General features: G+C 43.5%; 1 protein-coding gene across 28 annotated transcripts in view; it reads right to left on the minus strand.

The window, feature by feature from the left end:
- LOC105497564 (myelin transcription factor 1 like) overlaps positions 1 to 24719 on the minus strand; it is a 533126-nt gene that overhangs the window by 377294 nt on the left and 131113 nt on the right. The window lies entirely within an intron of this gene.

Below are 24719 nucleotides of genomic sequence, written 5' to 3' on the forward strand. Positions count from 1 at the left end.
TTACTCAGAAACCTTGTTATAAACTCTAATAATGGCTAACTAGAAGTACTTTTTAACATTTAGTTAATTTACTTTGAAACCTAAGATATTGAGGAGTTTTAAATACATGTCCTAGGTTTGAAGGTAAAATCAAATGCACTTAATATTTAGATTGAGCCATTACTGGCCCATTTCTCAGATGATTGCCTCCTTTAACACTTTGATGTAATTAGAAAACAATTTAGTACGGGAGAAATATTTTGTATGTTTATTTTTTGGAAATAAGAGAATTTAATTCATAAGAAAATATAGTTTGCTGATGACAAGGCCACTTCCAAATGTCAGCTCAATTTTATCTTACTGTAACAACAACAAAAGAAATTACCTTCATTAATGGAAATGTAGAAATTGTTAACTTTCTATCATGTTTTTCTGCAATGTTATCTCAGTATTAGAAACCATTGACTGTTCTAATTTGAAGAAGAAATATCCATAGTATTTCAAAGTCTACTACCAAAGAGAGAATTTATTTTGTTAAACAAAATGATGAGCTAGAAAATCAGAAAGTGAGAGGATGATGCCTCAGTTAGGGAAGCCATTGTTTCTGGTGCAAACCTCCTAATTCCAAGAGGCTCATTAAAGTGCGTCTATGGCAATAACAGACAAGTGTTAATGGGCCTCAGTGAAGTGTGTCAGGAGAATGAAGAGACCCTGAGGGGCTCCCCATGCTGTTTATGATCAGCTAGATGCAGCAGCATTACCATAAATCCTCTAACAGATACTGTACTTCCCGCCTGTAATAAGATGATAGCCAGAGTGCTTAGCAAGTGGAACTTGAAATAAGATAACACAAGATTTCCTAGGAAACACAAAGGCAGCCGATAAAATGCAACCGTAACAGGTATTATTATTTCCCCTAATTAGAATTTACTAAAACAAACACGTAAAGAACAAAATAATTCCAAAATAGATATGTGGAGCTAGAGAGGTTTTAAAATTACCCTGAAAAATCAAGATTCAAAACTTGAATGAGAGTTAGTGTATTCATTTTGTTGCAAAGTCTACAGGTATCAGTTTGGAGTTATTTTGTAATATTTAAAAATATATACTTAGTTTTTAACACAAATTATAATTTGGGGTCTTATTTATAGCAGTACACAGCTATCTACACTGGAAAATCTCTGATAACAGTGGTGTGTTTTATGGCTTTTTCTCAACCCACATAGTATAAATGCAAGGAATTCTTGCAGTTTCTTCCTGAGGCAAACGCCCCTGCATCAGACATACCACCTTGAAATCATCTACAAAGATTCAGGAGCATTCACCCTGGACAAACAACGCCTTCTTCTAGCTCAGGTTTGCACTCTGATCATTAATGCTCGGAATTCAGACCCACGTCCTTTCGAGGCAGAGACAGAGGCAGACGTGAAAGCACATGTGGAGATTCCCTTCTGGACAGTTTGATGAGGATGAATGTCCACTTGGTGGATACTCCCTGTGAACTGACCTCTTTGATTTTAACTGTTTGAACTGGGTCCCTACTTCCTCAATCAGATTATACTAAGGCAATTAGCATATAAACTTGATATTATTAATATTGAAATAATATGATTTAAAAATATAACTATTCGTTTCTTCAAGTGTTACTGATTATATGGACGGTCATTACTCCTGGGTGAGCAAGACCCATCTCAGCCAATCTTGGTGTGAACGTTTGTTGAGTGAATAAAACTCTCTGAAGTTCAGGTTCTGCATCTGACAATAGCAGGGCTGGGCTAAAAGTTTAAATACGTTTTTTAGCACCGAATGCTTTAAGCAAGAATCCCACTGCTGTGGTACTTGATATGAATCCCCAGGCAGCAAGTGAGCCATGAGTAGAGAAGTGTGGTGCTCTCCTTGTGAGGCTCACTCAGACTTCCTTTCTACGTGTGTTGTGTGTTGAGTGTGAATGTGTAGCTTTGAGTCTTGGCTCAGTGGTTTCGGGAATTATCGTGCAAATCTCCTTCTCTCGGAGAAGTGCCTCCACCATGGGGCACTGCTGAGGAAAGGAAGAACCAAGCCAGTCTTCCTCCATCCTCTCTTGCCAGGGTGGTGCCCACCACCCCTGTGGGACACAGATGGAAAGAAGTCAGCTCCTGGTGACTTTTCCTGCAGGTGTCAGCCTCTGAGGCACACGTATTCATTCCTGCCATCGTTGCTTTTCTAAGATTTCTTGTCAAGAAGACCTTTTGTTTAGCTGAGTGTTGCTGAAATGGCAGTGCTTGTGCCTGTCTGGTAACCCAAATCACACCTGCAGGCTTAGCTACTAGTGGAAATGGGTCATGCTCTTGGTTTTTCACCCTAAAAGCTCCGTGTGAGATTGGTTAAAAGATGAGAGCTATATGTTGATAGTGCTTCTTTCTCAGACATATAACACTGAACAGCAAGAACCAGACAATTGCCTGACAAAAGCCCACCTCAGACACCACCATAAGGAGAAGGCGAAACCATCCTTCGTGAACTGAGCCAGTTTCAGAGGAGCCTCTGAAAGGCATGCAAGGACGCCTGAGCCTGGTTTTGCGTACTTTCCTGGACCCTTGCCTCGACACTGTCTGAACAGGAAAACTGCTTTAAGAATGTTTTCTGTGCCCTTCAGTGGTCAAATTTGGAATCCATAATGGCCGGAGAGGACAGTGCATCATAGCAGCCGGGCTGGAGGGCAGTCCTGGCCGCCTGTCTGCATTGTGATTGGCAGGTGCATCTCCAGCTCTTCCACCTGTTTCTGTAGCTCATCTCTACTGACTAACAGCCATGCGATCTCCTTGCTCAGGGGCTGGGTTGAGATGAATAAGCTGCCTGTACTATGGAGTACATAGCAGGTTCCCCGTTAGCCTTTCCTGGCTGAATAAGGAACTTGTTTCCTTTGTACCAAGTTAAACGGATTTCACTTAGCTCACTGCGTTGCTCACAGCCTTTGTGTTAGGATGTGCTCATCAGACAGTCACTCAGCTTCTAGTTGGAGATGAGATTTAGAATATGTCCACTTTCAGTTTTTCAGAGAAAAGAAAGAAATGGTCATTTTCAGAAGATAATGATGACCATATAGACAAGGAAAAGGAAATATATAATAAGTAAATAAATGGGGACATCTTAAAAAGAAAAAATAGGAAATCAGGAAAAGAATGTACAGCCAGGTTTAATATCACCCTTCTCATTTTTAAACACTCATGTGCGCTTTGCTTTAAGTCTAGGTCAGTTAAGTTTTTGTGGGATGACTTCAATTATTTGCAATATTGGAATGTATTTTTGGCATTTAAAAAGGTTTGGGTTTACCTCCCATACGCGGACATTCCCATCTCAGTTCTTCCCGTAGATCACCTGTACAATATCAATATTTAGAACATAACTTATTATTATTTTTTTTTGAGATGGAGTTTTGCTCTTGTCGCCCAGGCTGGAGTGCAGTGGCGCGATCTTGGCTCACTGCAACCTCCACCTCCTGTGTTCAAGCGATTTTCCTGCCTCAACCTCCCTAGTAGCTGAGACTACAGGTGCCCACCACCACAACCAGGTAATTTTTGTAGTTTTAGTAGAGATGGGGTTTCACCATGTTGGCCAGGCTGGTCTTGAACTCCTGACATTAAGTGATCTGCCCGCCTTGGCCTCCCAAAGTGCTGAGATTACAGGCATGAACCACCATACCTGGCCTAAAATATAATCTTAATCTCAACTTCTAAGTAACAGACCACTGATTTCAACATGTCAACTAACCACATAAAAGGACACCAGCAAATGCAATTTGTAACCTGGAAGTATTTATAGATAAAGACATCATATGAATATTCTATCCTCTAATTTACTAGCTCTTCTTAAACTTAGACGTGAACTTAAAGCCACAATTGCATTGTTTCACACAATTAACACCGAAGTGGAAACAGGTTTGTCTCCCACTGTGGCTCAGAGAGGGCCGGTAGCACTCCCACTGCCAAGGAAGGGGATGAGAGCCTTCCCTGTCTTCTGTGTAGCGGGGACGATGTCGTCAACAGGACTCTTACGCAGGTTTGCGTGGATGCAAATGGAACAACCTTGTTGTGTCGGGAATTTGGCAGCATGAATGAAAATTTTAAATGTGCATATGCTAGCCTGACAATTCCAGTTCCTGGTATCTACCAAATATATATTTAGTCACACATATGCATAGATACCTGCATAAAATGTTTCAATGTGATATTGTGTATAATCAAAACTCCTCAGTGATAGAATGGTTAGATTATTTGTGGTAAATACGCAATCTAAGACTGGCCTGTAAACACTGACAAGGCAGAATCCGCAAGATGTGTAGCAAAGTGATTGGAGGATGGTGCAGAGAAGCATGCACAGTGTAACACGTTCACATACAACAAACTAGAACCTAGGATGTATTCCTCTCTCCTCACACTGCTAGAAAGAACTGCCTGAGACTCCGCAATTTACACAGGAAAGAGGTTTAAATGACTCACAGTTCCACATGGCTGGGAAGGCCTCAGGAAACTTAACAATCATGACAGAGGTGAAGCAGGCACATGGCACATGGTGGCAGGCGAAAGAGATAATTTGACAGAATCCAGGGAAAACTTCCTTATAAAACCATCAGATCTTACGAGAACTCACTCAGTATCATGAGAACAGAATGGGGTAAACCACCCCCATGATCCAATCACCTCCCACCAGGTTCCTCCCCAAACCCTGGGGCTTCCAATTCAGGATGAGATTTGGGTGGGGACGCAAAGTCTAACTATGTAATAGGAGCATGTCTTATTTTACACGTGCATGTCTGTAAACACAGAGGATGACGCCAGCGTGGACACAGACCCAGGGGGTAGCTGAGATGATCTTTGGAGATAGGAGTGGGGTTGTGACAACTAAGAAAAACTTTCACTTTTTACTGCAAATACTTCTAATTGTTTATTTCACATAAATACAGTTCATTTATAAATACATAAAATATTTATTTTATATAAACAGACTGTAACGATTTGACTGCCAAAGAAAATTCATGTAACATTTATGTAACAAAATAAACTGAAAAATTGAATGATTTATCTATTAGTATTTTCAAAAGATATGTGCCAATTATTGTAAAAAATGACTAACAAATTTAGGTTAGAAATGTACACTCCCAAAGTCATGTAATACTTGCCAGCAACTTGCACTCCCCAGACACCCAGGCCATTTGCTGCTTAACAATATAGTTTAAGACAAGCCCTGGGATGCACTGGCTGTCTACAAACCAATAAACAATGTGGCAAGGACATCACATTTGTGCCTGACTAGATCATTCTAGCTCATTAAAACACGTTCTTCCATGTTAAGCAAAATGATCTAGAAGAGCAAGGAAAATGGAGGCAATTAGAACAAAGGCAGATGAGTGCCGTGTCAGAACAGAGAAGGTGGTCTGGCGCCCATGCCCTCCTTCCTTCTGCAGGAAGGTGCTGTTGAGGTGGGCCTTTGGGGCTGTCTCTGTCCCTCAGGGTCTGCTGTTTGCCTGCAGCCCACTCATGGACAGTGAGGGCTTACCACTAAGGCAGACCCAGCAAGAGATACACATGGTAGAATGGCTTTTGGCATAGTTGAATATCGGCAGTGAAAGCAATCGTAAGGATAGTGCAGCCTGCCTCCTCATTTTTAGATTTGGTCACTGAAGTCCAGAAACCCTAAAGAACCTACACAGGGTCACCAGAAAAGTGAGCAGAAGGTCCAGGACAAAGTGACAGGCATGCAGTCCCCATCACTCCTTTCTCAACGAAGTGAAAAGTAGTTTAAGGAAATCTAAGATTTAATTGCTGTGAATTTTATTAATAACAAGCTTTAGTTTTCAGTGCACATGGGAGAAGACGTTTCCATGGGGCATGGAAAAAGTGAGGAATAGCATTAACCAAAGAGCAGTAACTGGGTTCGTTCTGCCATTCACATCCTACAGGCAATACCTGGTCTGGGAGCCCTTGAATGCAGGAACCTGGGGTGCTGGGAATGAACACCGATGCCTCCACACACATCCCTGGCCATCAGCTGTAGGACATGGCCCAGGAAGTAGTTCATCCATCCACAGAGGTTTCAGGCTCGCGGGCGCCCTCTGAAGTTTGGAGAACCCCGTGGTTCTGCATCTCATTGAATCCAAAGCTTCCCAAGAGGCAAGTGCCCAAATAAATCCGAATCAGAGGACTCAGGCATAGCCCTGCCTTCCTTTCTTTCCTGGGAAGGCCCTAGGCTCAGATGCTAATGAGTTCTGAGTTAGCTTAGCAGAGTTCACTTCACCCTTCCTACCAGCCCCCCAAACCTGTTCCTCCTCCCTTCACGCTGAGAGTGGAGTCTCTAAGAACATGCCTCTGTTATAGATGCCTCTGACCAAGAATAAGTCCACACAGTGACCATGATTTGTATGATTATCGTTATCATGACAGCACCTTACATGTGTATCCCAATTTAAAGTTAAAAGTTATTTCACACACAATCATGTAAAGGAGGTAGAATTATGTGTTTTATAGATGAGGAATCCGAAGTTCCGCAAGCATTGCTTTAGTGAGTGAGGAACAGTAGGAATCGGAGCCGGAACTAAAAGCGCACACTCTAGCCCAGTTCCCAGGGCTCCTGAAGCTTGGTGACATGTCATTTCTCAATTCCTAAGACTTACCACCGCCTTATGTGACCTTTAGTTTAAGCTGTTTTGTCCTCTCCATGTCCCTCAAATATAAACTATACTTCCTCACTTTGGTTCACACCATTCCTCTCTTTATGCACATCTCAAAGATGTATCAGTCTTCACATCAAATCTCACCATTTCTCTACTCAAAACTTTTAGATCATTCCAGCCCTCAGGAGGAGGCTGTTCCTCTGGATGATGAATGAGGTCATCCTCTTGCTGATCTGTTCATACATTCACACACCGTTTCACATAGCCAGCCACTCATTCCACTGTTTGCTCACTTCTGCTAATGCTACTGTTGTTATCAAAGAAACTAGGGTGCTTGAAGACGAGGATTGCACCTGTTCATTTTTGTATTACCAGGGCCCAGAGAAGAGAGAACCCATTAAATGAGTGAATTGAATAACAACAATGATAAGAAAGTAGAGTTCACTTCACCCTCCTTCCCAGGCCCCCAAGGAACTCATGGTTCCTTGAGAGTACAGAAGATGTTTATTACTTGGTGAATTCTTCATTTGTCTAGCATAGCACATAATATGGACTCTCAAATAATTACTAATCAAATGAAAAAATATAAGCTCTTTCTTTAAAAACAACAACAACAACAACAACCTGTATCAGGAAAGAAGAGGAGAGAGCAAGTGATCATTTGAATCAGTGGTGCTACCTTAGGAGTGAATGCAAGTGGCAGAGAGACAACTCGAAGTGGGTGTGTGTAAACTGTGCCTGAAGGTGTGTGTGAACCTGTGTACCTGTGTGTGCACCTGTATCCGTACCTGTGTGTGTGCTTGTGTATGTACCTGTGTGTGTACCTGTATCTGTACCTGTGTATGCCTGTGTGTGCACCTGTATCCATATCTGTGTGCTTGTGTATGTACCTGTGTGTGTACCTGTATCTGTACCTGTGTGTGCCTGTGTGTGTACCTGTGTGTGCACCTATGTGTGTACCTGTGTGAGTGCTTGTGTATGTACCTGTGAGTGCCTGTGTGTGCACCTGTGTGTGCCTGTGTGTGTGCCTGTGTGCTTGTGTATGTACCTGTGTGTGCACCTGCATCTGTGTATCTTTACCTGTGTGTGCCTGTGTGTGCACCTGTATCCATAAGTGTGTGTACCTGTGTGTGTGCTTGTGTATGTACCTGTGTACCTGTGTGTGCACCTGCATCTGTGTATCTTTACCTGTGTGTGCCTGTGTGTGCACCTGTGTGTGTGCCTGTGTGTGTGCCTGTGTGCTTGTGTATGTACCTGTGTGTGCACCTGCATCTGTGTATCTTTACCTGTGTGTGCCTGTGTGTGCACCTGTATCCATACGTGTGTGTACCTGTGTGTGTGCTTGTGTATGTACCTGTGTACCTGTGTGTGCACATGTATCTGTACCTATGTGTGCCTGTGTACCTGTGTACCTGTGTACCTGTGTGTACCTGTGTGTACCTGTGTGTGCACATGTATCTGTACCTATGACCTATGTGTGCCTGTGTGTGTACCTGCATGTGTGCCTGTGTATGTACTTCTGTGTGCCTGTGTGTGTGCCTGTGTGTATACCTGTGTGTGCACATGTATCTGTACCTGTGTGTACCTGTGTGCGTGCACCTGTGTGTGTACCTTTGTGTACCTATGTGTTGTGAAGTGAGATTGAAAACACTCATGAGAGTACTTGGCTCTCTGTTGTCTCTGAGACACAGAAACTTCATGAATGAAATCATGTTACCGATTGCTAGCTGAACTCTCAATTTTCAGAGAATCCTTGGAAAGAAAATCAGAATTCTAGCAGCAAGCTCTGCTCTTAGAATATATAGAAATTACTGTCTGTCAGAGGCTGTGAGTGCAGAGTGTGATTTAAATGTGCTATGAGTTTAACTTAAAGCACAGCCACACATTTCAACTAGGAAATCCTAATGGTGGGGGCATGAGTGTACTTAAGGCCCTTCATCTGTGACAGAGTCGAGCACGTGGAAGGGCTTTGTCCTCCTGGATGCAGTGCCAAGGACTGGGGGCTGCTCCCCGCTCTCTAAACCTGCAGCCTTTTCCTTCCCACAGCAACTGCAGGGGGTGCATGGCGAGAAGTGAGATTCCTCCAACTAACTGCTTCCAAGTGAGAAAAAAAGGACTTTCCACATTCCAGCACTTCCATGCTTGTTCTTTCATTTGATCCTCAAAACAACCCTGAGAATAGGCAAGCGAGCTATTATTGGCTCTATTTCGGAGAGAAACTGAGGTTCAGAAAGGTAGCTTGCCTGAGGTCACAGAGCTGGGATGGGGACCCAGGTTTCCGGGCTGGACATTGACAAGTGTCCACCCTGGCAGTCACCTCCCAACTCCCATATGTAACAAGCTTCAGAGCAAAAACGAACGGCATGCCCCACTCTGACTGCACTGTGTCTGGGAACTGTGGCCATGGAGAGGTGACCTCCCCTCTGCAGGATCTGATTTCAGTGGCTTAGGAAGGGCTTGTCCTTCTGATTGTCAGACCAGTACCCATGCCAACCAGTGAAACCCTTCCATTAGAAATCCATTTATTTGAACATTTTTAAAAAGAATTTACCTTTATAAGTGCAAATGATTCTGGGCTAGCTGATATTTTGAGTCACTATTGATTCAAAAGATATTAATTTTTCATGGAACAAGGAAGATGTTTGCATTAGTATGGCCAGCATCTATCCTCATTCTCTGTCCCTCTCTCACACCCATGCACCCCCTACACTCTTTCTCTCTCATTTTCAGTCTGTATTTCACAAGGAAGAAAGGCAGAGAGTAGCAATTGCCTGGATTTGGATGGAGGATTTAGGGAGGGCTGGAGGCTTAGAAACAGGCATTGCCTCGGTTTATCAAAGCACAGCATGCGCTTTGCAGCTAACCAGAAAGGCATGCTCTGTTTTTCATCTGGCCATTGTTTGTTGTGGATCTCTCCCTTTGGGTTTTGGGGAAGGAGGAGTGGTTTGGGAATTGCTGGCTTCCTACCAAACACCACCAAAGAGCAGTGCAGTCCCAGTTTGGCCCACAGTGGCAGCGACTGAGATGGATAAACGTAACAGGAGTTAAAGAGACCCACAGCCTGGGCCTCTAGGCAGGACAGACTTGCAGAGGAGAGAAGGAGGGCGTCATCGCTTCTCCTCTAAGTCAGGAAGGCTGCAATAGGGATGCTCACAGTGCTCAGGGTTACGCAGAGGTGAGCTGACTCTGCCATAGAGGTGGGGAGGTTTTCTGAGGAGCAGCAGCCGAGCTTTGAGAAGGGCACGTCATCAGGCTATGGATAAGTCACAAGGGGAGATCTCCTGGACAGGAAACAGTAACACAAAAAGCACAGATCAGTTGGAGGGAAGGGTGTGCTTGGATGGTAAGTCCTGGGGGAGCCTGAATTTTATCCCGCAGGACACAGGGAACCTCCTGGGCCTCCCCTACAGAATAGTGAGGAGCCAAGTTGCTGTTTTAGAACAGAGAGGAGGGGAATAGACAGGGAGGAACGAACCTGGGGGAAGCTGACCAGGAGAGAGCTGCTGAGGTGAAGCCTGGTCACAGAGAGGCTGCCCACCTCTGTGCAGAGACAGGAAGTTCCCCGGGGAGGGGAGGAGAGAAGGGGCGGGGCCAGGCGCTGGGAGGAGAGAAGCAGCCTGGAACCAAGCCATCCTGTGTCCTAAGCTTCCTTTGTTTCCATGACTCTAGAAGCAGGATAAAAGAAACGTCCCTCCAGTGCACAAAGCTTGCAAGAGAGTAATATTATGAATGTTTGAAATCATGCTGTACTTGATGGCCCTGTAAAGTAATGATGAGGTTCTCAGTGTGGTGAGGTAGAGATCCATATTTTAGCACATATTCTTCATAGTTGCGGCTCTCTGTAAAAGTTATCAGCATATGACAATTCAGAATCCCACATGTAGTTTCTTGCAAAATATGTACTAGAAAAAATAGTTTGGAGATATAACTAAAATAAGGAATGAGGGAAGGAAGGAAGGAAGGAGAGAGAGGAAGGAAGGAAGGAAAGAAGGAAGGAAGGAAGGAAGGAAAGAAGGAGAGAGAGGAAGGAAGAAAAAAGGAAGGAAGGAAGGAGGGAGGGAGGGAAGGAGGGAAGAAAAGAAAAGGAAGAGAAAGAAAGAAAGACAGAAAGAAAGAGATAAAGAAAAAAGAAAAAGGAAGGAAGAAAGAAAGGGGGAGAGAGAGAAGGAAAGGAAGAGAGAGAGAAAGAAAGGAAAGAAAGAGAGAGAGAAAGAAAGAGTAAAAAGAAAGAAAGAGAGAAAGGGGGAGAGAGAGAGAAAGAGAGAGAGGGAAGCAGGGAGAGAAAAGAGGAAGGGAACAAGGTAGATAGCTTGAATAATGTGGGTCACGTTGAGGCTGTTCACAATTTTAAACGTCTAAAAAACACGGCTAATATTTACCTAGAAGGAATCACTAATAAATCATACAGTTTCAATATTATCAAAATATATTCTTATTAATGACATAGAAAGTAATAAATACATTACAGTGTTAATGCACGTGTGTGTTCAAAAGAAACAAGTAGAAAGTAAACACAAGACAGTGTCCGCGTAGACTCCGCAGTGAAACGTGCAGTGCTGCCCATAAAGGTCGGGACAGAACAGACGAAGGGCTTCCACTCCACTGATGTTTATTTTCAGGCAAAGACACATTTTACGTACTTTATATAAATGTTAAAATGAGTTTAAGGTGTCAGAGTAGCATGCCTTTAAAAATTGGGGATTTTTTCATGGGATGATTTTATCAATTAAAAACTCCAGGCAAAAATATCCTATGCTCCAAACTGCCCAACCTCGTGTGTCCAAACAAAGGAATAACACTCATCTGAGCAAGACCTCCTCTTCCCGCCTAAGCCTCCCGACAGCGCACGCCCACAGTGGGCTGGCGGCCTCTCCAGCAGAGCAGGCAGATCTCCCCAGCTTGGGGAGCAAAGCTCTGTTCTCCTTCTGTGATGATATAAACCTCTCCTCCTCCATCAGCTTCAGGTGCAGGAGAGACTCCTGCCTAAATCCGTGGCTGGGGTTGGCTTCAGCTTTCCAGCCCCAACCTGGCAGTACCTGGAAAGGGACCTGCCAAGAGAGGCCGCAGCTCAGCACTTTAGCTAGAAACTGTGCAAAGCCCCACCCCATGAGTAGCTGGATTATTTCGGTCAGTTTTGCCACCTCTCTGGCCCTTGCTTTTGTCACCTCTGAAATGCAAATGGTGTTAGTAATTGCGGCTACTTTAGAAGGCTTGTCAGAGGATCCACTGAGCTAGCGCAGCTCCTGCATTTGGAAAATGCCCTCATGTTCCAAACCTTCCAGTCACCAGCCAGCAGCTCTTCCATAGCCATCCAATAACTCTCTATTCTGCACCTAATAAGCATTCCACTCTTATATACAAGCCTCCTTATAAAAGGTCCAGACTTAAAAATAATAATCATAATAGCAAACACATTGAAGGTAAATGGGAATTAGGGCACTTTCAACACAAAGCTTATATAACATATTTGTGCTGTTTAATTAAAATGTAACTAGTCATTCAGTCCTCTGTGTGGTTTTTGTTACTTCCTTGTATTTTAATAGCTCTGCTCAAATATGAGTAACTCACCACAAAGTGCATGGTGTGCAAACTAATATATTGATCTGATTAGCCTCCACACATGAGGGGGATGCAGCCAGGCCTTCCTGAGTCCCACGTTCCTTACTGGTTAACTGCAGTCCCGCATTGTTACATTTTTCATTTTTTGAAGCCAAAATAGCATGCGCACCACAAAAGAAATATGAACCTCAATGAACAGATAATAGGGAGAACCTCATGCACCCATCCTGGAATTACATTCTTAGCTCTGCCCCCATCACTATCATTGGAGGGAAGCAGCTTCTGTGAGAGGCATCTGTAAAGTCTCCGTGTGTCCCCAGGAAGTCATGTTCTGCAGACCTATCAATCACCCCATGTCCCGCCACTCCCTCTAGCAAATAAAGATCCTTGGGTTTTTTCTGGATGCGTACACTTACTAACACTTGACCCAAAGTCTGCATAAGCATCACAGAATCGAAAATCTATAATTAACAGATTGTTATAAAATTCTACTATGAATAAACTCTTAAATTCCAATTCAATAATATTGTAAATTTTGCGTTTTAAATTAACATGAGTGCCTGTAGCAAGGTTAAGATCAATTTACAATGTAACCTAGTCTTCATCTTGGTCTTCATTAGCACTGATTTTAAAAGATCTGTAACTTAAAAGAAGCCAGGCCAACCTACAGCAATGGTCTTTCTACCAAAATGGCATAGAAAAATGCCCATTCTGCCCATTTACCCCCTACCGCTGCAGTGCTTAGACTGGTTAAAATACTTAGAAATTGCTTCTGGGGCAGCGGGAGGAGGCAGGTACTTGAAATGCGGTTTTTATCAACTCACAGGCAAATCAATAGAAAACAACACAAAATGACCTTCCCAAAGTAGCCAACCTCGACCGTTCTGACATGAAACAAAAAGGAAGAAACACCCACGAAAGAAAGTTTATTGGATGAACAGCTAAATGTGTAAAGCATAACCAGGCCCTGGAAGCCACACTCCATCAAGGGGGCAAGTTGACTTCACCCTCAGCCCGAGAGTCTGGACATGGACGGCCGGGGCCCACCCTCAGGTGGTATGACAGGCAGGAGAAGGGATGGAAAGGGGCTTTGAGGAGCTGCCACTGGGCTGTCCAGTAACAATATTCACTTAGTTCCTCCTACAGTCAATTTATTTGAGCAGGGAGCTGGACGAACGGGCCTCACAACTGCTTTCTACACGTTAGTCCAGCTCCTGCAGCCCATTCTCCCAGGTCTCCCTGTGAAGGTAAGAGGGACTGTGGACAGTCACCTTTAGAGTATTAGACTCCATCCTGGCATTCTTTTTGTTGAAAAAGAAGCCTGTGTGAATTAATGTCTTATGCTTGCATGGAATTATTTTTAAATTCCTTGTATATAATAAAGCCTGATTAAAAATGTAGACATTTTGAAAAAATGTGTAAGAATATTACCAAATAAATAATGACTGTCCTATCCTATACTTAACATTTCTTTCTTTGGAAAACACTGAAAGTGAAAGACAGTGAGTGAAACAGACAAAGCCAAATGATGGGGTGACCCCGTCTTTGCCCTGAGGTTGTTCCACGGCCCTGTCCAGCAGGCCCGGGGAGGGTTTGTTAACAGTGGAAGTGAACTGTTAAGTTCAGGTGTGGTTGTGATTCTCTGTGCATGATGATATGCATATGTAAGAAACTTCCGCCTAAGACCAGGGACGATGGTCTACACGGCACCAGGATCCACCCAACACTGTTCTTGATGAAGCCTTTGGAAGGTGCAGGTCTGGTCTGACTCTGTTCCTTTCGGACTTTATGACCGTGGACAAATCTTCCACCTCCATGGGCATCTCTTTTCATGTGTAATTACCAAGTCCAACTCGGTGACCCCTCTGACCATGACTAGCTCCAAATTACAGAAGTCTGCTTAAAATGTTCTTTAAAGAAAGTACAAAAAAATTAGCCAGGCATGGTGGTGTGTGCCTGTCACCCCAGCTACTCAGGAGGCTGAGGCAGGAGAACCGCATGGACCCAGGAGGCGGAGGTTGCAGTGAGCTGAGATCACGTCTTTGCACTGCAGCCTGGGCAAGAGTGGGATTCCATCTCAAAAAACACGAATAAAAACATGTTCCTTTAAAGAGTGAGTTCTACTACTTTATGCATGATGGAATTTGCACCCACATTTTAAAGTTGTACACACATTTTAAACAATGCACTTCATAGACAACATAAAGGGTGCAATATCATCTTCTGAAGATAAGTTGCTTTCATTTATTTCTACCTGCTCTGATCTTCCTTTCGGAAAACAAAATAAAGATTTTTTTCTAAAAAAGGTATGATCGAAACTTGGCCTTAATGAACTGAAACAGCAATTCATCCTCACACAATCCAGTCTTTATGGATTGCAGGCCTAGGGTAAGCAGGTTGCAGGCACAGTGAGTGACGGACGAGCAAATGTCAGAGGAGATGCTCTGCTATTTGGTCGTGGGCTCCCTCTTGCACCGAGGCCTTTCCTAAATCTGCCTTTGATGAGATTCCCCAGCGATCAGCTCTGTCCGTTCCCTCTGGAGCTGCAGAGTGAGCTTCATGGAAATGTCATCTGCCAGGACGGCAATTACTGGCACTCCAGCAATCACGGGCACAATGCAGAGTGGGTCGAATTCAGGTGAGAGCGAGAACCCACAATCAAGCCCGGGGAAGGAGAACAAAGCCATTTTCTTTCATTCGCCGTCAACACAACCATCAGGCCTTAATTACACGGCGCGTGCGGGGCTGGCTGCTGAAAGGCATGTTATTACCCAGCTTAGTTCCAAATCAGCTCAGTATTGATGAGCGGCAGAGGGAGGAAGCCAGCCTCGCCCCCCGTGGAAAGGAACAGGCACCAAACAAGCAGATGAGTGGCAGAGGGGGGCGCACTCCAGGGAATTAAAAAATAATTTTAGAAGGGAGGGAGGGACCCGGTACCTAAACGCTGGCTAAAAATACGTTTCCAGAGGCCTATCGCATTCATGGTTGAACTCAACACAGGTATACCTACTTCAGCCAGGGCTGTTGAGCCCGCCAATATTTGCTGTTTATCTTACCGGATAAGTTCTTGAAGCTGTTATTCTCTGCTCACAACATTTCCCAAAGGCTCCAGCAAATCTCAATACACCTCTGAGTACATTCTTTGTCCTTATCCCCACTTCTTTTTAAGCAATTTAAGAACATTCTTAAAAAAAGTTCTCAAATTATCTCTCTCTCTCCATGTATATAATAGACATGTATGCATCTATCACTTATATTCTCACTTGTATTAAATAAAAATGCATATTTGCCTCTGTCTACGTTAAAATAACGAATGTTCAGCGCAAAATATTTTTTAGAGATTGGTATAATAACACTTAATGGCAAGCTCTAACATCTTTGACTAAAGCTTCTACAGTAAAAATAAATGGTTCATTTACTACTAAAAATTACACACATACATGCACGCACACACAAGTACACTTCCTTCCCATGGCAAAACACCGTATTTGTGTATGAACCTAACACAAAAAGGCATATTCCTCAGTATCACTGAAAGTTAATGGTAATATTGACAAACCCAAAGCAGAACATGAGTTTGGAACTGTTTCGTTTAGAAGTCTAAAACGAATTCTGCTATTTGGTGCTATGCACCTGGACGTGGATTAGGGGGTGCATCTCCTTTCAAGCTGGGGGAACCCACACTGCCAATCTCCCATGCTGACCTTTGATGGATGCATGAACTTACCAGCAGGCACACGCTCACGCCCGCCGATAGGAGCCGTGCACAAGCGTGTGCAGTGCTTAATGCCAAATTATGTCATTTAAGGGACCTTTACATTTCCTAATCTATTTAAAATGGCCTAGAAAATAAGCCCTGATCTGTGTGCCTGGGCTAGGTCTATTAAGAGTCAGACAGACGGCGTAATGAAAGCCAGGGCGCAGCCCTAATAGGAAATCCAATGTTCTGTGTACTCCCTTCCTCTCCCTTTTTTGCCCAGGCTTTAGACTTCCTGGGGATCTGTCTTGGGCAGATGCTCATGTTTTCCAAGCTTATTGCTTATGGGAAGTGGTAGGAGTTTAAGAAAATCAGAGAGAAGAAGCTGTCATCTTGCTGACAAGCTGGCCAAATACAGGTGGGTCAGAGTTTTGAGTGATGTGAGTTTTGAAATCCGCCTCCAAGGCAAAATTAAAATACAAAAGCTTTGTCCTGCCACACATGGCCCTGTGATTTCCCTAGGATGGTTGGTTGCTGAAGACCTGGGAAACACACCTCTCCTCTGACGCTCTGACACACGCTTCAAGTGAGTGCGCTTACTCTCCGAGACGAGACTACGGGGAGAGGAAATTAATTTGAGCTGCTGCCGCCTTCCTCCCCAGCGTAGCCATGAACACAGCCTCTTAACCAGCCTCCCTAATCCATTGCTTCCCCTCCAGTGCATTCTCCACACAGCAGCAGGACCATCGTTCTAAAAATGAAATTGCATCATACTATATAAGAGCTTCTGATTGCGTTCGGGGCTTCCAAAACCTGAACTCCTGGCCATGCCCCCAAGGTGGCAAAGAGGCGGCTCCTCCTTGGCCCTCCTGACTCCTGTGTTGCTCAAAATGTTCTCCTGGAGCAGTTCTCAAAGTGGGGTTCATGAGCCTCGGGGGTGCCCTCCACTGTTTCATGGGGTTTCTGGGGTCTCCCCTCATGCAACTACATCATCTGTGGGGTTGGATTATCTTCAAAGGCTTCCGCCAAAACAACTTATGCAATATGTTAAGTGCAGAGGCAGATGAGAATTCAGCTGCTCTATTAACACACGCATGAAAGACATTTGCTAAATGTGAAACAATGATGCTCTTTCAATAAATGTCTTCTTTATGGAAAATATTATTTTTCATAAATATATAATTACATATTAACAGGTAATGGGTTTTTAAATTATTTTTAATAACTAAAAAGCAAATAATGTTTTAAAATATCTTAGTTTTAATTGTTAATGTGGCAGCTCTAACTCTCGTAAACAAAATCTCTGTGAGGGCTTCAGACTGTGAAGCTTCGGAAGAGCCCTCAAAACGGAATTCGGTGAGAAGCAGCGTTCCCAGGACCGCACGGAGAGAAGCAGCGTTCCCAGGACCGCACGGAGAGAAGCAGCGTTCCCAGGACCGCACGGTTCCTTGCCTATGTGCACACACAGAGTTCTCCCTTCCTCAGGGCCATTGCACAGCTGGTTTTTCTGAGAGGAGGCCCACGCCACACCTCAGTGTCTCTCCTGTCTTCCGTAGGGCTCATCCTTCACTTTCTGTATTGACCCTGCTGTTTTCCCATGTTTAGGACCCTGATTTTTAATGCTTTCTTAATTATTTATTTAAGTTTTCTCTTATTGGAAGCAGGACGGGCACAGTGGCTCATGCCTGTAGTCCCAGCACTCTGGGAGGATGAGGCAGGCCGATTGCTTGAGCTCAGGGATTTGAGACCAGCCAGGGTAACATGGCAAAACCCTGTCTCTACAAAAAATACAAAAATTAGGCAGGCAGTGGCACACGTCTGTAGTCCCAGCTACTCAGGAGGCCGAGGAAGGAGGATCACTTGAGCCTGGGAGGTCGAGGTTGCAGTGAGCTGAGATCACGCCAGATGGTGTAACGAGAGCCAAGGCACAGCCCTAGGAAGAAATCCAATGTCTCTATACGCCTTTTTTTTTGCCTTTACACTTGCTGGGGATCTGTCTCGGGCAGATGAAAGAAGAAAGCTCACAGAAGAAAGAACTTGTGTACTGGATTCCTTCAGTATCACCACAGTGCCTAGTGCAAGGGGCACTTTTTAAACATATAAAGAAGTGAATGGATGAATGAATGAGGTAAATAAGCTGCTCATACTCAGAATAGGTGATTGTAATAAATGTTCTGACTCTTCTGCCATGATCAAGCGTATGGCAGGTTCTTATGTGTCCAGGGTGGTGTTTCTGAGACAGTTTCACTCTTGTTGCCCAGGCTGCAGTGCAATGGCACAATCTTGGCTCACAGCAACCTCCACCTCCCAGGTTCAAGTGATTCTCCTGCCTCAGCCTCCCAAGTAGCTGGGATGACAGGCATGCACCACCACACCCAGCTAATGTTGTATTTTTAGTAGAGACAGGGTTTCTCCATGTTGGTCAGGCGGGACTCAAACCCCCAACCTCAGGTGATCCGCCCGCCTCAGCCTCCCAAAGTGCTGGGATTACAGGTGTGAGCCACTGTGTCCAGGGTGTTTTAAGTGAGGTCTTGCTTGAAGACGGGAGGGCGCACTGGTTGTGTGTCAGGCAGTGGGAACTTCCAGAAGCCACCCCTAGGCATGGATGGAACGGCTCCGTTCCTGGCACAGGATGGAGGATGGAGGAGGGATGGGAATGGCGATGGGATGGCTCCGTTCCTGGCACAGGATGGAGGGATGGGAATGGCGGTGGAATGGCTCCGTTCCTGGCGCAGGATGGAGGGATGGGAATGGCGAGGGAATGGCTCCGTTCCTGGCGCAGGATGGAGGGATGGGAATGGCGAGGGAATGGCTCCGTTCCTGGAACAGGATGGAGGGATGGGAATGGCGATGGAATGGCTCCGTTCCTGGAACAGGATGGAGGGATGGGAATGGCGATGGAATGGCTCCGTTCCTGGCGCAGGATAGAGGGATGGGAATGGCGATGGGATGGCTCCATTCCTGGAACAGGATGGAGGGATGGGAATGGCGAGGGAATGGCTCCGTTCCTGGCGCAGGATGGAGGGATGGGAATGGCGAGGGAATGGCTCCGTTCCCAGTACAGGATGGAGGGATGGGAATGGCAGTGGAATGGCTCCGTTCCTGGAACAGGATGGAGGGATGGGAATGGCGAGGGAATGGCTCCGTTCCTGGCGCAGGATGGAGGAGCGATGGGAATGGCTGAGTCTGGGAAGGCTTTGCCTGCTGGGATCCCTCTTAGGGCCGATGGCGAAGAGCCAGGCCACAGAAGAGGATAACACTGGCAGGTCAGATCGGAGTTTTGCAAGTAAATACCATCTGCTTTTCATCAGGATTAGAGACTTGGGGAAAATGTCAGAACCATATCCATTATGAAGAATATGTGAGAGCACTCTGGGATGCATTTTTAAAAATCGAACTTGGAGTGAACACAGAGAGTACCAACCTGAAGCCGCCCAACCTTACTGTTCTACAGCGGGGGCCTCAGTATCTTACAGGAAGCAGAGCCTTTCGCGTCCCCAGGGGAAGAAAATGCTGGGAAAGTGCAGTAATGCCAGGAGTCCGGGGCTGGGGTGCATGCGGACAGTGGGGTCAGGACCCCTGCAGGTGACAGGGCTTCAGTAAACATGTATTAAAGCCAGCTACATGTCAGTAAACCACAGCAGAATCAACCCTTTGAATATGTAGATGCAAAGTATAGAGCCTGTGTGGGAATCGATTTATTTCCAACTCAAATTTTTCCTAAATCCCATTTACCATTTCTCATCCTTTTAAGCAGAAGGTAGCATGGAGGAAGAATCTTCAGGACATAGATTAGCCCAGGTTTTATGAATTCAGCATTGCGGCACAACCTTCAGCATAGTTGGTTAATATTTTCCTAAATATTTTTCAAAGTTGTACTCTGTAGCAGACACTATGTCATCCATACAGATGAGATGACAGACTACAGACGGCATCCTTGTCTGGAGGAAAGTAAGAGCCAATTAGTCCCATTGAAACCTGGCAGGAATCTCTCTCTTTCTAGAGACCTCTCTGTGTTGGGACACGTCCTGGCCTGGGAGCTGGAAGATTTGTCTTTAAATCTAGTTCTGGTATGTACTTTGCCACAACTTTCCCATAGATTGTGAATTTCTGAAATAGAAGGCTGACCTGAATCATCTTATATACTGTAAATATAGTTCAGAGAAAACATCCAATGATGATGTACTCGGAGTGTCGTCTGGCAGAACACTGTCTAGAATTCCACTCCCCCCCCCCACGTTACAGAGTAGTTGTAAGGGACAGTAAGGTAACATGTAAAGTTTCTAGGATAATGACTCAAATGCCCAGTTACAGCTTTGCTTCTTTTTTCTTCATCCTTTTATTCAGTGTTTCATGTTAGTTTCATTTTTTTTTCATATAGGATGCTGCTTTCTAGCTTATCTCTCTGAAAAGAAGTCTCATTATGAAAACATGCGGCAGAATATCTTAAACCTCCCGGTGCGTACAATACGGAGAGCGTCTGTTGGTCCTGGCAGTGGGTGGATATCGTCACATACTTAATTTTCATTCAGTGGCTGGCTCTGTTTTCTTTCTTCTCAAATGTCTGGCTGTTCATCTCTTCTGTCTCACCCAAATTTGAATTGATCCTGGCAGAGCACAAAGCCTCATCCAAGTGTTTCCACAGTCCCTCATTGTGAAGGAGGAGCTACCCTCTGTAGCTGGGAGGACTGCACCTGGGGACAGTGACAGGAGCAGAGGCTGGGATTTGCCACAGAATGGCTGCTCCTTTAGGGGAGGAGGCTGCAGTTGCCTTGCGAATCTAGCCAACAAGTCCAGGCTTGAGGACCTGTCTGCTAAACCTAACAGGCTGGGGATTCTGCTTTTTAAAGTCAGAACTACCAGTTCCATACTAAGGAATGTAAACTCCCTGGCTCTTCAGGTTTTGAGACGGAGTCTCATTCTGTCACCCAGGCTGGAGTGCAATGGCACGATCTCAGCTCACTGCAAGCTCTGCCTCCTGCGTTCAAGTGATTCTCCTGCCTCAGCCTCCCGAGTAGCTGGGATTATAGGTGCCCACTCCCACGCCTGGTTATTTTTTGTATTTTTAGTAGAGATAGGGTTTCACCATGTTGGCCAGGCTGGTCTCGATCTCCTGACCTCAGGTGATCTACCCACCTTGGCCTCCCAGAGTTCTGGGATTACAGGCGTGAGCCACCATGTCCGGTGACTCTTCAGATATTAAGTCAGTGTCTGGATTAGAAAATCATATTGTCTTTCTGGACTGTGAAGATGAAAACAACACTTTTGTCAAAAAGATTTGCTAGTTGAGAATCACAGAAACGCTTAAGTGCTTGAAAACACAGCAAAGTCATGTGCGCTGGAGTCAGACTGTCCTGCAGCTGCACACGGTCAGTCGTCTCCCCAGGTTTTGGGATTTTTGGCTTCAGTAAATGAGGCAAATGTGTAGGGTTTGTTTTCCCCAGTCCTGTCTGTAAAGCTGTGGAATACGTTATTGATCCATTTTGGGTCTGGAACTTCATCCATACAATCTATAATCTCATCTTTGGTATGCCACTTATATCTGGCAAATTCTAAGAAAAGACAAAAGAGTGAGAATTGAAAATAACTGAGCAGTCGTCTGCTGCCTCATTACGTAATTCTGTGATTTTGATCAGATTTGGACAGCTAAGCAGGACTGAGTAGAATACTACGTATATCAGGAAACAGTGAACCCCACGTTTTATGGGGGAAGTTTTAGACATCTAGGGGTGAATCAGCTCCTTCTGTATTATTTTAGAGCTGGAGAAATTTCTTGAATATGAAACAGTCCAAGGCTTCATTTTATAGTTAAGATTCAAAATAAAATACTGGAACAACGTCTGTGTATAAAATTATTTTTAATAAAAATTATATTTTTTCTCTAATTATAGTGATTTAATTTTTTTGATATTTTATTCATTAATAATGTTTCCTCAATGATCTATCTGTAAGATTATTCACCTGATGGTTGTTATTTTATAGCTATTATTCATATATATATCTATTTTTGAGATGGTGTCTCACCCCATCCCCTAGGCTGAAGTGCAGTGGTGTGGTCACGGTTCGCTGCAGCCTTGACTACCTGGGCTCAAGTGATTTTCCCACCTCAGCCTCCTAAGTAGGTGAGACCACAGGCGCAAGCCACTATGCCTGGCCAGGTTTTAAGTTATTTGTAAAGACGAGGTCTTGCTGTGTTGCCCAGGCTGGTCTTGAACTCCTGGGCTGAAGCAGCCTCCCAAAGTGCTGGGATTATAGGAGTGAGCCACTGCACCCAGCCTGTAGTTATTCATATTTTATCTCCCTTTAGAACATGACAGAAACTTGTTAATTCCAAGAGCTTTTGTGTGATATTGAGATATAAAACGTATAGCTATATTCCTTTAGAAATGTTACATACAGGATGGGGAGAAAGGTGTGACATTCCTCTGCTGGGACCACCTTGCTGCCATTTGGAAGCTTTGGGCTGTGTGTACATGGACACTTTGAGAGGCCAGTGGGGAGACTTGTCCTGCTCCTTTTTTCAGAAGCAGTGGAGTGTCTGTCACTCCAGGAAACTGACGCTTGTCTGGCTGCTCAAGAAGTTTCCTAGCTGGCTGTGAGACCTTCCACCCTCATCAGATCCTTTCATTAACCTTGCACCAACAACGCTAAAGCCAAGAACCTTAAAGAACAACTTTAAGAACAACTCTAAGAACAACTCTTAAGCCAAGAACCAAGATGATGGCTTAAAACTTGGATAAATGTATACCGTCAAATGAAGTTATTACTGTCACTTTACTAATATGGAACGCTAAGGATACATGCTAGAAAGAGTCTTGGACAACATCTACTCCAGTGAATGATCTTCAGACTTAACTACCTGAGGTAGTCACTTGTGGATTAGAGAAGGAAGTGGCACTGCTTTTGCAAAGACAAACCATCTTGTTTCAGAATAATCCCCCTGCTGCTAACAATTAGAAATGTAAGACTCTACACAACCCATTGTAAGGCATTGGGAATCCGTCATCATGTGCACAGTCAACATTTCATGCAGAGAGAAATCTAGAGAGTAAGACCTAGGTTTAGCACATCTTTCCTGCTTGAGGCATTTATTGATACCAAAGAGTCCCATGATGATCTGAGTATCTGAACAGAAGGTTTGTCAAAATTGCATCATGCAGGTCATAAGCTTAAGATTCATGGCCTCCTGAGAGGGAAGCTCCTTGGTAAACACCACAGGCTTCCAGTTGGAATCCCACAGGATTGCATGCTAGGAAGAAGGATAAACTGAAAATAGCTCAGCTCTCACAGGTAATAAACCACGGCTTTGAATCATCAATTCATGATTGGATTGAGGTGTTTTTCTATGATTTAGATGCCTAGAAGAAGCAAATCTTTTCTGCAAGAAGATAATATAATACAGAGGCTGAGAGTAAAGCTACAATCTTCCATCTACAGTGTCTGAAATTCAAGCAAAATGAAACACGGAGTATGACATGATAGATTTGACCAAACCTCAGGAGAAAATAACAACCAATAGAAACAAATACACTGAGACTCACAGAAATTTAAATTCATTATGATGACAATGCTAACACATTTAACAAGAAGTTAAATTTCAGGAGGTAAATAAAAATTACCTTAAAAATCAAATGGAAATTTTAGAATTAAAAACTATAATAATCGAAGTTAGGGTATCAGTTGATGAGATTAACAACAGAATATGACAGGCCATAGAGAGAATTAGTGAACTGGAAAATGGGCTAGCAGAAAATACCAATATTAATATATAGAGAGATAAAATGGTAGAAAATACATAAAATAATATAAGATATATATAAGACACAGTGTAAAACCCTATCACATGTAAAATACGAGTCCCATAAAGAGAGGAAAGAGGAGCAAAAGAAATATTTGTAAAGATAAAATGTAAGAACTTTTCAAACATGATAAAAGGCATTAACCTATTAGTTCAACAAGCAATAGAAATTTCAAGGGGGATAAATACAAAGCAAATAACACTTGGGCATATCATATTAAAACTTCTGGAAATCAAATATCAGAAAAAAATATTTAAAAATGCCAGCAGTTACTGACAGCTAATTTCTCAGCAAAAAATGATGGTATTCAGATGACAATGGGATTCTATACTAAAAATGTTTAAAGAAAGTGATTGTCTATGTAGGTGAAAAAAAAATCCTTCAAAAATGAAGGTAGAGGATTTTAGATACATTAAAAATAGCATTTGTAATCAGCAGATCTGCATTAAGCGAAATGCTGAAAAATTAGTCAGAAGTAAAATTATCTGCTTGTAATCCAGAGATACTTGTAGGAATGAACAACAAATACTGTAAATATGTGCGTAAAATGAAATAATCATTAACTGTATAAAATAATCTCTTATGATTTAGTGTATTTATAATAAAATTACATTCAATATAGGTTCATATATCAAATTATAATATGTGGTTTGTATTATATAACATATAACACATATTTAATATCATAAAACCTCACCTACAGTAACACACAAATAGGGGGATGTAGTTGGAGTTAAAGCATTTGTAATTTCATTGTGTTTTTGTAAAATGGTAAAACTACCCTTGATATTAAATTTTAGTAAGTCAAGAACGCAGGCTGTAATCTCAGAATAATCAATAAAACCTAGTAAAAAATCTATTACTATCAAAGTTATGGACAGAATAAAGGAATAATATAAAATACTAAACGCAAATAAGATTAAGAAGAAAGTCATAAAAAGGAGGGAAATTAGAAAACAGTAAATTGGAGAATGCAACCCATTAATAATTACATTGCGATGTAAAAGTAGTACACAGGACCCTCAATAGTGAAAGA

This window comes from Macaca nemestrina, chromosome 13 (genome assembly GCF_043159975.1).
Source record: "Macaca nemestrina isolate mMacNem1 chromosome 13, mMacNem.hap1, whole genome shotgun sequence".
Classification (NCBI taxonomy): Eukaryota; Metazoa; Chordata; class Mammalia; order Primates; family Cercopithecidae; genus Macaca; species Macaca nemestrina.